Here is a 12,064-nt window from a genome sequence, read left to right on the forward strand (position 1 = left end):
ACATAAATATAATTTTAAAAAAGTTTTACATGTGTGGAAGGCTAATAAGGGTATTAGATTCACCTCCACTCACCAATAGCATAATTTCCCTAAACTTTTCTATTAACAAAAAACTAATCTGGGTTGTTAGAATAACAATCCTTGAAATTAACTCTCGGTTCCATTAACAAGAATTATACATTTTTGCTGTCAAGTTTTCCTAAATAAATTACAATCACCCAGAGACTCACAGTTGACTTAACCTAAATTATACCTGCTCTACACTGTCTAAGCTCCTTGATATTTGATGTAGTTGTATGCAATATGAAAGATACATCCATAGAATCTAGTAGTCAGTTGAATCTTTCTTCTCTCTGAACCTGTTGAGGTTGGGCTCTTGATTGTAGCTGTATTCTTGGACTGAGTCCACAGTCCCAATTGGGGACAGACAGCACTCACAGAGAAAAAGACCTGCAGATACTGGCTTAGGAAACCCTTCTTCTTGGAAAATCACTTAACTATTTCAATTATATAACAATCCATTCTAAAATCCAACGTAATTACCACTTGCAAAGCATTTTATAGTTTATAGTCTTTTCACATTCATTATCACTGATTTATGTCTTTTGAAGTTGATGTTCTAAAAATCTCAAAATGTCAGAGTACAAAGCATGTATAAACAATTGCCTATGTGCATGCCAACCTAATGTCACTAAGAACTATAAAAACATAATTTCTATTGGTGATATTTCCTTCAGTGGCACAGCTTATCACCTTTAACAAGTCCAGAGGAAGGCCATGAAGAAGTTGCCTTAGAACTGTTTGCCCAAGGGAAGAACTACGTGGTGACCCAACACAGAGACTAATAGTGCAGCATCTTTCTATTTTTTTAATTAGCAAATATTTTCGAGTGCCAATTATCTGCTAGGAACTGCTTTAAGTGCTGCAGTAACCAAAACATATACTGCTTAAATTCCCTGCTTTAGTAAGTGTATTTTCTCTGGTTGATTAAGCTAATAAAATATATAGAGAGAAAAGGGAGCATAGAAGGACAGTTTCAGATGTGCAGTCAGAAAAAGGAATTGCTGAGAAGAGGGTGTGCACTAACAGATGGAGAAAGAAAGCAAGAAATAGGGTTCACTGGGCAGAGATTTTGTGCAAAGTTCAACCAGCTGATGCAAATGCCTCAAGAAGGAACATTCCCATCAGCAAATGAAAGTAGTGTCCTTGCAGTTGAGAAAACAGGATGGACACCACACATTAGTGAGGTAATGGAACTTGGGTAGGCAAATCTTTGTGGATCACTGTAAAAGAGTTTCATTTATTCTCCAGTGAATGAATGCAAAGCAATGAGATATTTCTGTTCCGAAGAATAAAGTAATAGTAGTCATCCCTTGATAAACTCAGAAAGGTTTCAACTTACTAAGATGTTTTTATGTTCAAATCCCATGGCTTCTTTAACTTCCAGAGAAAATGAAGTGAAATTCACAAGCTAATACAAAACACAGAGAATTAAAGACATAAAAGCCGGGCCCGGAGAGATAGCACAGCAGTGTTTGCCTTGCAAGCAGTCGATCCAGGACCTAAGGTGGTTGGTTCAAATCCCGGCCTCCCATATGGTCCCCTATGCCTGCCAGGAGCTATTTCTGAGCAGACAGCCAAGAGTAACCCCTGAGCACCGCCGGGTGTGGCCCAAACCCCCCCAAAAAAACACCCCCCAAAAAAGACATAAAAACCAAAACAAAGCACTTATCTGAATAACTAAAATATGCTGGCACTGGACATTTGCATCTAAGTCTTCTAACATGGTAGGTCTCTAAAGTGGTTCAAAATCTTTTCCTTAAGCATTGTACTGAAAACGATTGGAAAGTTTGGTGAAAGCAAAAATACTAAAACAAACCCAAGTTGTAGACTTAGAATATGTTAATAGCCATTAAGGTGCAAATACAGTCAACAGTCACCCATGAACAACACCAAGTCAACTTTTTATAGAGCACATTGAATTTAACCAGCATAATGATCTTTAATTAGCTTGAATAAATAGCCATTTTCTAAAACAAGATCCAAATTATGAGTCCTACTCTACAGATAAAAGAACAGGGACAAATGAGCAAAATCAAAGGTGAAGGGATTCTGAAGTTTAGCTCCAGTGAAAACAGGAGCCCCAAGGTAAACAATCAAAGCTATTTATTTCCTGTGAAGTACAAATCTCATTTTTGCTCATATAGAAATGAGTAGGATTTTTTTCTGGAGCGTGAAATCAAACAGTAGTTACAGAAAGAGTGACAGATCAAAACAGTGACATGCCATCACATCAATGTATGCACATGTGCACACACATGCACCTTGGGTACTGTATCTCCTTTCATGGACACACGCACACCTTGGGCAATCTGTCTCCTTTCATGGAGATTTTCATAAATAAGGGACATAACCCATCTGACTGGCATATTTTTGAAAGTGTTTTTAACTCAAAAAGGAAACAGACAGAAAATCACATTCCTTGCCATGAACTGAAGCAAACTAAGAGACTGAGGTTGCAAAAGATGTTTCAAGAGGCGTACCCAAATTGACTAGGATGTATAAACACACAGAAGCTATCATAGAACTTTAGAATCTAATAGAGAAAAACAATTACTTTGAAGTATCATATAAAATACATAGCTCTTAATATCCAATAGTGGGCATCCCAAGGAGAAGTTCCAAAGATTAATTAGCACTACAAAAAGTATTTCAAGTAGCCCATGCACATTATGAATTACTTGAGATGGAAAAATCACTTCATACCTATCAGAATGGTCTATCACAAAAAGGTACACAACAAAAAGTGTTGGTTGCGGCTTTAAAGAAAAATGAGACATTTGCATTTGTTGGTTTGAATAGATATTGGCCAGCCAGTAATAGAAAACTGTATATTGATTTCTCAACAACAAAAAAATCAAAATATAACTAAAGGGGCTAGATCAAAGGCTTTCTTTGTATGTAGTAGGCTTGGGTTCAATCTCTGGTAGCAAATGGCACAATCAAGTACCACTGGAAGTGATCCCCTCAAGTATGGAGCCAAGAGCAGCCCCTCAGCACCACAGGTGTGACTCAAGCCCCCAAATCCCCATCCTCCTAAAAGAGAAGTACTGTGATGCAGAAATTGACTATGTGTCTAACCAAACAAGACAAAATAGTCTGAAAAAGATCTGTATGCTCATGTCATTATGGCACTAATTACAATTGCCAAGACTTGAAACTAACTCAGTTGTTGACGAATGATTAAGGAAATCATGATGTGAGTATACACAATGAAATGCTATTCAGCTATAAGAAAAACTGAAGTCTTGCCTTTTTGTTTTGTTTTTTGTTTTGCGGCCACACCCATTGACACACAGGGGTTATTCCTGGCTATGCGCTCAGATGTTGCTCCTGGCTTGGGGAGACCATATGGGATGCCAGGGGATTGAACCACAGTCCATCCTAGACCTAGTGTGTGCAAGGCAGATTTACTGCTTGTGCCACCACTGTGGCCCCAAAATCTTGTCTTTTGAGACAACACTGGAGAGAGCACAGGAGAGGGTCATCTTAAGCAAAATAAGTCAGAAAAAGAAAGACAAATAACAAACGGCCTTACTCATTTATGGATTATAAAGAAACGAAGAAACAACAAAGTCTAGTAAAAACACCCTTAGACTCTGCAGAACTGAAGAAAGTAGAGGAGAGAGAGCATTGGGTTGGAAGGGTAAAAGGTGTCAAATGCTCATCATCAATCACCAGGGTTTTTCAAATCAAAACAATGAGATATCATTTCACACCACAGAAACTGGCATACTTCAAAAAAATAATAAACCAAGAATAACTAGTTCTAGAGCAGATGTGGGAAGAAAGGGACTCTCATTTACTGCTGGTAAAAATGTAGACTGGTACAGTTGTTTTGGAAAACAATATGGACATTCCTCATAAAACCTAGAAATTGAGCTTCCCTTCAACCCAGCATGACTATTCCAGGGAATATACCCCAATGGGCCTAAAACACAATGCATAATAGGCACCTCTATGTACACTGCAGCATTATTCACAATAGGTAGAATGTGGAAATAACCTAGTGCCTAAGAACATATGAGAATATAAAGAAACTATGATACATCTATACAATGAAATATTACACAGCTATTAACAAAATGAAGTCATTAAATGTGCTTATACATGGACAGACATGAAAAGTATTATGTTGAATTGATTTTAGTCAGAGGAAGAGACAGAATTACTATACTAACTTATGGTCTACTATTTAAAAAATAACATGAAAATAATACCCAAAGACAATAGAAATGATAGCCAAGTGGACTAGTCCATGGTACGAAGCTTACTACAAAGGAATGGCATTGTTAGGATAGAGGAGAGACCACTATGACAATGATAGTTGGAAATATCAGTATTCAGTAACTGGGTGCTTAAAGGAGGTAAAGTGATATGCATGAAACCCTTTCAGTAAGAGTATTGCAAACCACAATATATGAAAGGAAAAGTGTGTGTATGGGGGGTGTATGTGAATGAGACTGAGACAGAGAGAGAGAGAGAGAGAGAGAGAGAGAGAGAGAGAGAGAGAGAGAGAGAGAGAGAGAGAGAGAGAGAGAGAAAGAGAGAAAGAGAGAAAGAGAGGGAGAGGGAGAGAGAGAGGGAGAGGAGTGTCTTCCATAGAGACAGGCTGTTGGGGATGGGGTAACTGGGAATGTTGGTGGTAGAAAATGTATATTTGTGAAGTGATGGGTGTTGGGCATTGTATGACTGAAACTCAACTATCAACAACTTTGTAACTGTGGATTAAATAATGATTCAATAAAAATATTTTTTAAAATAAAATGTGTCCACTGAATTAAGGTTTAAGGATACTGGCATTATGGTGGTTGAAATGTATGGGAACATACATTTCAAGAGAAGAAGTTGTACCTGTAAAATATTATGTAAAATATAATATACAGTCTTATAAATTTAAGTTACCTAAATAAAATTTTATTTTAGAAATAATTTAAATAGCACATCAACATTTTATATTTTTACGTCTGGTTATGAGGAATAAAGTTCTCTTAAAAAGCCAATAAAATTTCATAGTTATTTTAAAAATATGAGTTTATACCTTATTACTTTTCCCTATTCCTAAAGTTATTGTGCCTTCTACTCCTAGTTCCTTGCTTACTGTTATCACCTCAAATTTTACTGTATGGTCAATCCTAAATAAAACGCCTCCTTTATTTAAACAAAGAAAATGATTGTTTAAATAAAATAGTACATATTAGAACAAAAGTCAACATACAAATCCTTCTGCTATATTTATTGCCTAATTCAAAAAATAAACTTATCAGGGAATTATGCCAATAGAGTCCTTATTGAATTAATTGCATGCGAAGAAAAACGTGATTCATTCTTACAGGCAACCCAAAACTGGAAAATCATCTGCTACCTTGGAAGCAAATTATAAGACAAATTACAATGTGGACAAACAGGAACTAGAGAACCAAATGAGAAAACCAACATATTAAGCAGAAAAGAGCAGAGAGTGTCTAGTAACATACTCCATCTGATTCCAACAATGGAGTTGAATGTGATCCTCTGACACACATTCAATCTCTTTGTGTTAGTCCGAAGTCCAACTCCAATACATATAAATAGGAAAGTCTTTAGATTTAATGACAATGTTTTGGAATGCTTTCAGCTGTGCAAGTATCAAAGCTAAACATTTGAACTTTTGTTTTCTCTCCTTGCCAGGGGCTTCTCCAGGCAAAGTGGTTGAAGAAGGTCAAGCTCATGACATAAGAGGGAGAGAGAAACACAAAGCAGAGTAAAGAAGCACTTCTAGGACACAGTGATCCCTCAGTGCTCAGCAGACAAGCCATTAGTAACCAACTTTAACAAATTAATTAGTATTCAATCTGTACAATTTTCACAGAAAAGAAAATATTTAATGAACAAACTCATCATCATGGCCTATGTCTCCCCTCCTTAAAGACCCTCTGATCTCCTACAAAGCATTTCCTCCCTCCCTCCCAGACTCAACCATCCTGTTCTTGAACATAATCACCGACATTCACACCCAACACTGATGAAGGCCTCCCTAAGACCTTTCAACCATGAAAACACCAGGATGTAATAAAGACTGACCAGATACCTGCTTTTAATATACTTGCTTTATATTCTAACCAGGAAAACCGAGGAAACAGACATGTGTGGATGAAAACTGGTGAAGGAAACTAGGGATGGAGAACATGTTTTGCATGTGTGAGACCCTGACTTCAATTCCTGGCAATGATGAGTAGGATCCATGCAGGCAGGCCTGTGGTGGCCTCTTTAAAGCAGAGAGATCTAAACCCAGCAATGTTTATTAGAGTGCAATCTAATAGGGGTGAGCTAAAAATCACCCGTTATAAAGCAGAGGCAATAAGAAGTCCTATCTTTGACTACAAACATCAGTGATCCCAGCCTGAAATCTTTGAAGAGTTATATTCCAGAGAAGTTTACTTCTTTTCCAAAGTATTTCTGCAATCTGTGTCAACAGCTGTGCAAGTTAGCAGCAGTGGAATCCTCACAACCCCTAGCTGCCCTGGTTACCAACTACAACCTGGTTGTCCACACAATGAGAATACCACAGCTTTTGGCTGCTGCATAGGACCTATCCATCTTCAGGGCCCAAACCCAGTTAGGCAGCTGCTATTTTTGAAACAAAAATGTCACAGATATGCCTAGTCTTCCAAACAGAAGGCCACCTTCCCAGTCCCCACATTTACATAGAAGGAGACATCACAGCGGGTTCCTACTGACTTGCATAACATTTGGTGGGTTATGTAAAAAGCAAAGTAATCATTAAACCAGGGCAGGAAACAAACAAATGAAGGTGTCTTTCAAAAGATGGCTCTTTTCTGAAAACTTGAGAGAAAAAAGAGTTCTGCTACTCTCAAAAAAGGGCAAGATTCAGATAAATGATGGGGAAAATGTAAGACTTACTAACCCAAACAGCCATTTCCATAAAAGTTAAAAAATTGAAGGCTGGGGCTAGGGCGTGGTGATAGAAGACATACCTTGTATGTGAGAGGCCCTGGGTTTAATTCCCCATGTCCCAACAAATACTTTAAATAAAGACTATTGCTTAAAGACAAATAGCAAATGACTTCAAAATCTTCTTGTTCTATGCATTACTGTCTTACAAAGGTCCAGTGCAGCTAAAACTTCAAAAGGCTCATGATCTACTGAGAAGGCCACAGGCAGTTGTATCTAGGAATAAAAGACCATAGAGACACCTGTAGCATCTTAAGATCTGTGATTCCTCATGACCTTCACCCTGCCAGATTTTGAGACTTGAACACACACACACACACACACACACACACACACACACATGCACATATATGTGCACACTTATGTGCTTAAACAGATACTCACTTATGATTCTTATACCTTTAGTACATACACTCCCCCCACATATGCAAATTTAAAAAGTTTCTATCTCGGGGCCGGGCGGTGGCGCTAAAGGTAAGGTGCCTGCCTTGCCTGCGCTAACCTTGGACGGACCGCGGTTCGATCCCCCGGTGTCCCATATGGTCCCCCAAGCCAGGAGCAACTTCTGAGCACATAGCCAGGAGTAACCCCTGAGCGTTACTGGGTGTGGCCCAAAAAAAAAACCAAAAAAAAAAAAAAAAGTTTCTATCTCTTTGAAAGAGAACAGCTTAAAGATGTTAGAAATTGTTGATCTACAGGGTAGCAGTCATTTTAAAATAGCTTACATTACATAGTTGAATTTCAGACTATGAAGGACTCTTTAGATCACAATTGTTTCAATAAAATAAAAATAAGTAACTTGCACTATTTCTTTTGGTGCTATCATTTGGAAAAAAAACTCTTGATACACAAACTTCATTAAAATTTTAAGTATAAAGTGTTGTGGAGTAACTGCAAAAAGTAAATATTACCAATCATTACCTGGAGATCTCTATTATACTTCCACCCAGAATGCTGTGGTTTGATTGTTCCCTACAAGACATTACTATTTTGAAAACTATTATTATAATAAAATTGAACTTTCTCCAAGTGTTTTTTGATCCAATGACATTATTAAGAGCCTTCACAGAATAATCAGTCTCTAAAATAACTATTTCTAGAATAGTAGTTAAATAATAAGATATATAAGGGATGAGAAAGCATTAATTTTACATTAAAAATATATACTGCTTTATAACTACTGAAAATTCTGTATAGCAGGCTCTTGGAAAATACCATTTCATTATAATATTTAGGAAACATTACTATACAGCAATCTGATTTTGATATATATTTTGATATATATTGTTATAAAGCTGGAGTTTCCTATAATCTAGTCACATCATTACTTGAGAAATTAATATGTTTATGATCAATATAACAGTCCTAAAATTCAATGGTAAAGAAAACTAATACTGAAATACCAAGTCCCTCTTGGTGAACTGGCAAGGGTGGCTTTTCTGGTTCTGGACTTTGCACAGGAGCAAGCTGATAGAGAATTGAAGAAAACTGAGCTAGAGTCTAAGTTTCATGGATTTCAACATCTCCTACCCATCCCAGTGAGAGCATTATCACACCAAAGGTCTGACATAAATGTTTGTGGGTGCCACAGAGGCTAAAAAAAAAGACCACTTGAAAGGGAGGTTTATAAGGGCAAAGAGAAAATGAGAGATGAAAACTACTCTGAACACAATGCAATGGAGTGTGGAGGGTGGGGGGGGGGGACACGGGGGAAATAAGAACAGATCTAAACAGAAACCTCAGAGGAGCAGGATTGATGAGTACAGGCAGAGAATGTTATTATGGCCTTGATAAAAATCAGGCTTCTACTTTGGTATCCATGAGCTGTTCACTTGCAAAAGTCTGTCTCCTAGGAGTCCTGATGAGCAATGCTAGAGGCACAGGGTGTAACCAGGCCACAAGGTCCAACTCACCAACTTTTAATTGTGGGCCAGAGCTGCTGGGCTGTTGCATATTATTCAAGAGTTCTTGTTGATAGGCTTCCTCACTGCCTCCTGTTTGTAACAGGTACTCTAAGTTGTGAATTTGTGTGGCTTTACTTTTTTTCCCCTGCTTTAGGGTGTTGCTGTAGTCCAGCGGAAAGTCAGCTATTAGCAAAATGAAGCATGGTTATGCAAGCTTTATTGGGATCAGCAGGAGTTTGAATAGAAAAAGCATTCTTGACAATTTGCTCTAGCAGAGAGTCAAAGAATAAATCATATCTTTAGCAAGTAAAAGGGCCAACATTAAAGTTTCTGCTGAAGACAGACCTTGCAAAGTGACTGAGGTAGAATATTACAAAGACTTCTCCCCCAATGAACAGACACTTCCTCAAAGAGGAAATACAGATGGTGAAAAGGCACATGAAAAAAATGCTCCACATTACTAATCAACAAGGAGATGCAAATCAAAACAACAATGAGGTATCATCTCATGCCATAGAGACTGGCACACATCACAAAGAATAAGAACAATCAGTGCTGGTGGGGGTGTGGGGAGAAAGGAACTCTCATTCACTGCTGATGGGAATGCCAACTATTTCAGCCTTAATGGAAAGAAATATAGAGAGTTCTCAAAAAACTGGAAATTGAGCTCCCATATGATCTAGCTATATCAGTCCTAGGGATATACCTGAGGAACACAAAATCGCAATACAAAAATGCCTTCTGCACAGCTATATTCATTGCAGTGCTATTTACAATAGCCAGAATCTGGAAACAACCCAAATGACTAACAACAGTTGAGTAGCTAAAGACACTGTGGTACATCTACACAATGGAATTCTATGCAGCCGTCAGAAGAGATGAAGTTATGAAATTTCCCTACACATGGATGGACATGGAAACTATTATGTTAAGTGAAATAAGTCAGAGGGAGAGAGATAGACACAGAATAGTCTCACCTATTTGTGGTATTTAAAAAAATAAAAGACAATAGAGATGAGGTTTGAAAGGACCAGTCCATGATGTGAAGCTTACCACAAAGAGTGGTTAGTGCAGTTAGAGAAATAACTACACCAACAACTATCATGATAATGGTACTGAGTGAGAGAAATAGAATGCCTGTCTTGAAGACAGGTAGGGTGTGGCAGAGGAGGGAGACGAGGGCATTGGTGATGGGAAGCTTACACTGGTGAAGGGGGTGTACTTTTTTTATGACTGAAATCCAACTACAAATATGTTTGTAATCTTGCTGCTTAAATAAATATATCAATTTTTTTAAAAAAAGAATTTTATAAAGACTTGACTGGAGATATTCTGTAATGAGGTAAAAATCTGATGATGCCCAATCAGGTTTATTGGTGTTTGGGAGGAGGACACTCAGGGCTAAGATGCAGGAAGAGGAGTAAGATGGTGAGGATGAAAGTTTGCATGGACTAGAATGAGAAGTATTGAGCCAAGAAGTCTTCCTGTACAGGCCTCTCCTGATTAGGTCTGTTAGGGGAAGAGAATGGCTTATTTTGAGGCCTGTACCCTTGACTCTTGGATCTGCTCTCTTATAGCAATCTCGGGCTACTGAGAAACAAAACCACCACCAACTACTCATCTATATATAACATACAGTCTCAATTATGAAAAATGGCAGTAATCACTTAGAAAATAAAAGCTGGCTGGAGGCGATTGCTGCTCCTGATTATTGTTACACGCTCTCCAGACTCCTGCACTCTCAATGCCACTAAGGCCACCCTCTCCCCACTAAAACCTGTTGCCATGGTAGCTGCTTTTCCTCTTAGGAAGGGCATGCTGCAAACCATTATGAAAATAAAAAGCTTTTATGTTTCCGGGCTACCTCTCCTCCAGCTTCTGTCCTGTCCAGTTAAATTCTGGAGAAAACATGCAGCAGAAATTGAAATTTGGCATTTCAATTATGGCAATGACAAAAAAATTTAATGACCCTGTCCCTAGACAGAAAGGAGGATAAAACCACTGTTCGAAGCAACAGTATGTGTGTGTGTGTGTGTGTGTGTGTGTGTGTTAGGAAACCACCAAAATAAAAATAAAATGAATGAAAAGAAAAATCTTCTTGAAAAATTTTAGAAAAATATTATTTTAAATTATATTTTAAAATAAATTTAAATTTTGCTTTCTATAAGAAAAGAATAAAAAAAGACATTTTCTGAATGTTAAATCTTATAGACATTAAAATACTGAACAGCTGAAATTTGCTAAGGAAAGGGGAAGGAGAAAAATCTATGTAAGAGCTGATGAAAAATCCCAGAAATCCAAAAAACAATTTCTTTTTGTTAAGGGAAACTAAAAGGAATGGTAGCCCAGAAAAGACATATTTAAGGACTATTCCTGGGTGCCAGCAAGAGACTTGTTGGTATTCAGAACTGAATGTGAAGTAAAACATGTGAAAGAAATGAAGACTATTGTATCTTGATAAGAGCAATTTTCTGTTTAGTCCAATCTCTAGAAAAATTTCCTGTTATACTCATTTTCTCTTAACTCTGCTCTGACTGTCCACAAGTGAGTGAGTGCCCTGCTGTGTAACTTATCCACTGGGGTGCTTCCAAAGTGAGCCATAACTTAAGATCTCAAATTTAGTCCAGAGCAGAGACACTTTACGAAAAGTCAGGTGGACACCAACACACGTACACACACATACACACACACACACACACACATTGTGTAATTCATGGCAAGTGATTAAAACTAAAAAATTAAAACCTCTGTGTCATCTTCTATGCTCATGTAATACCAGGACTTAAGGTACAAAGAGAAAGGAAGGTCATGGTGGTTCAGGTCACATTAACAGTTTAAAACTGATTTTGTTTAAATTAGAGGAATTTCCAACTTTTTACAAACCTCTGACCCAGTACTAACCAACCTGCAGCCAGAAAGAGCAAATCATAAGACCAGAATGTTTCACAGCTTCACTAGGATGTGCATTTGAATGCTTTCCCCCAAAAGTAAGTTCTGTATATAGAATTGGGTATTTCACGTTTCTCAACTTAAGAAAACTGCCATTATCTTTTCAAATGTTACCTCCTCTCATCTCTTAACTGCCTTTTAGAGCTCCTATTGATATATTTAATTTCTTTTGACTTAGTTTTCATAAGGGCCTTGCT

General features: G+C 37.7%; 1 protein-coding gene across 1 annotated transcript in view; it reads right to left on the bottom strand.

Annotated features, from left to right (window-relative positions):
- Positions 1-12,064, bottom strand: part of ARHGAP26 (Rho GTPase activating protein 26) — a 517,227-nt gene that overhangs the window by 153,448 nt on the left and 351,715 nt on the right. The gene's annotated exons all lie outside the window — the stretch shown is intronic.

The sequence above is a fragment of the Suncus etruscus genome, chromosome 14 (assembly GCF_024139225.1).
Source record: "Suncus etruscus isolate mSunEtr1 chromosome 14, mSunEtr1.pri.cur, whole genome shotgun sequence".
Classification (NCBI taxonomy): domain Eukaryota; kingdom Metazoa; phylum Chordata; class Mammalia; order Eulipotyphla; family Soricidae; genus Suncus; species Suncus etruscus.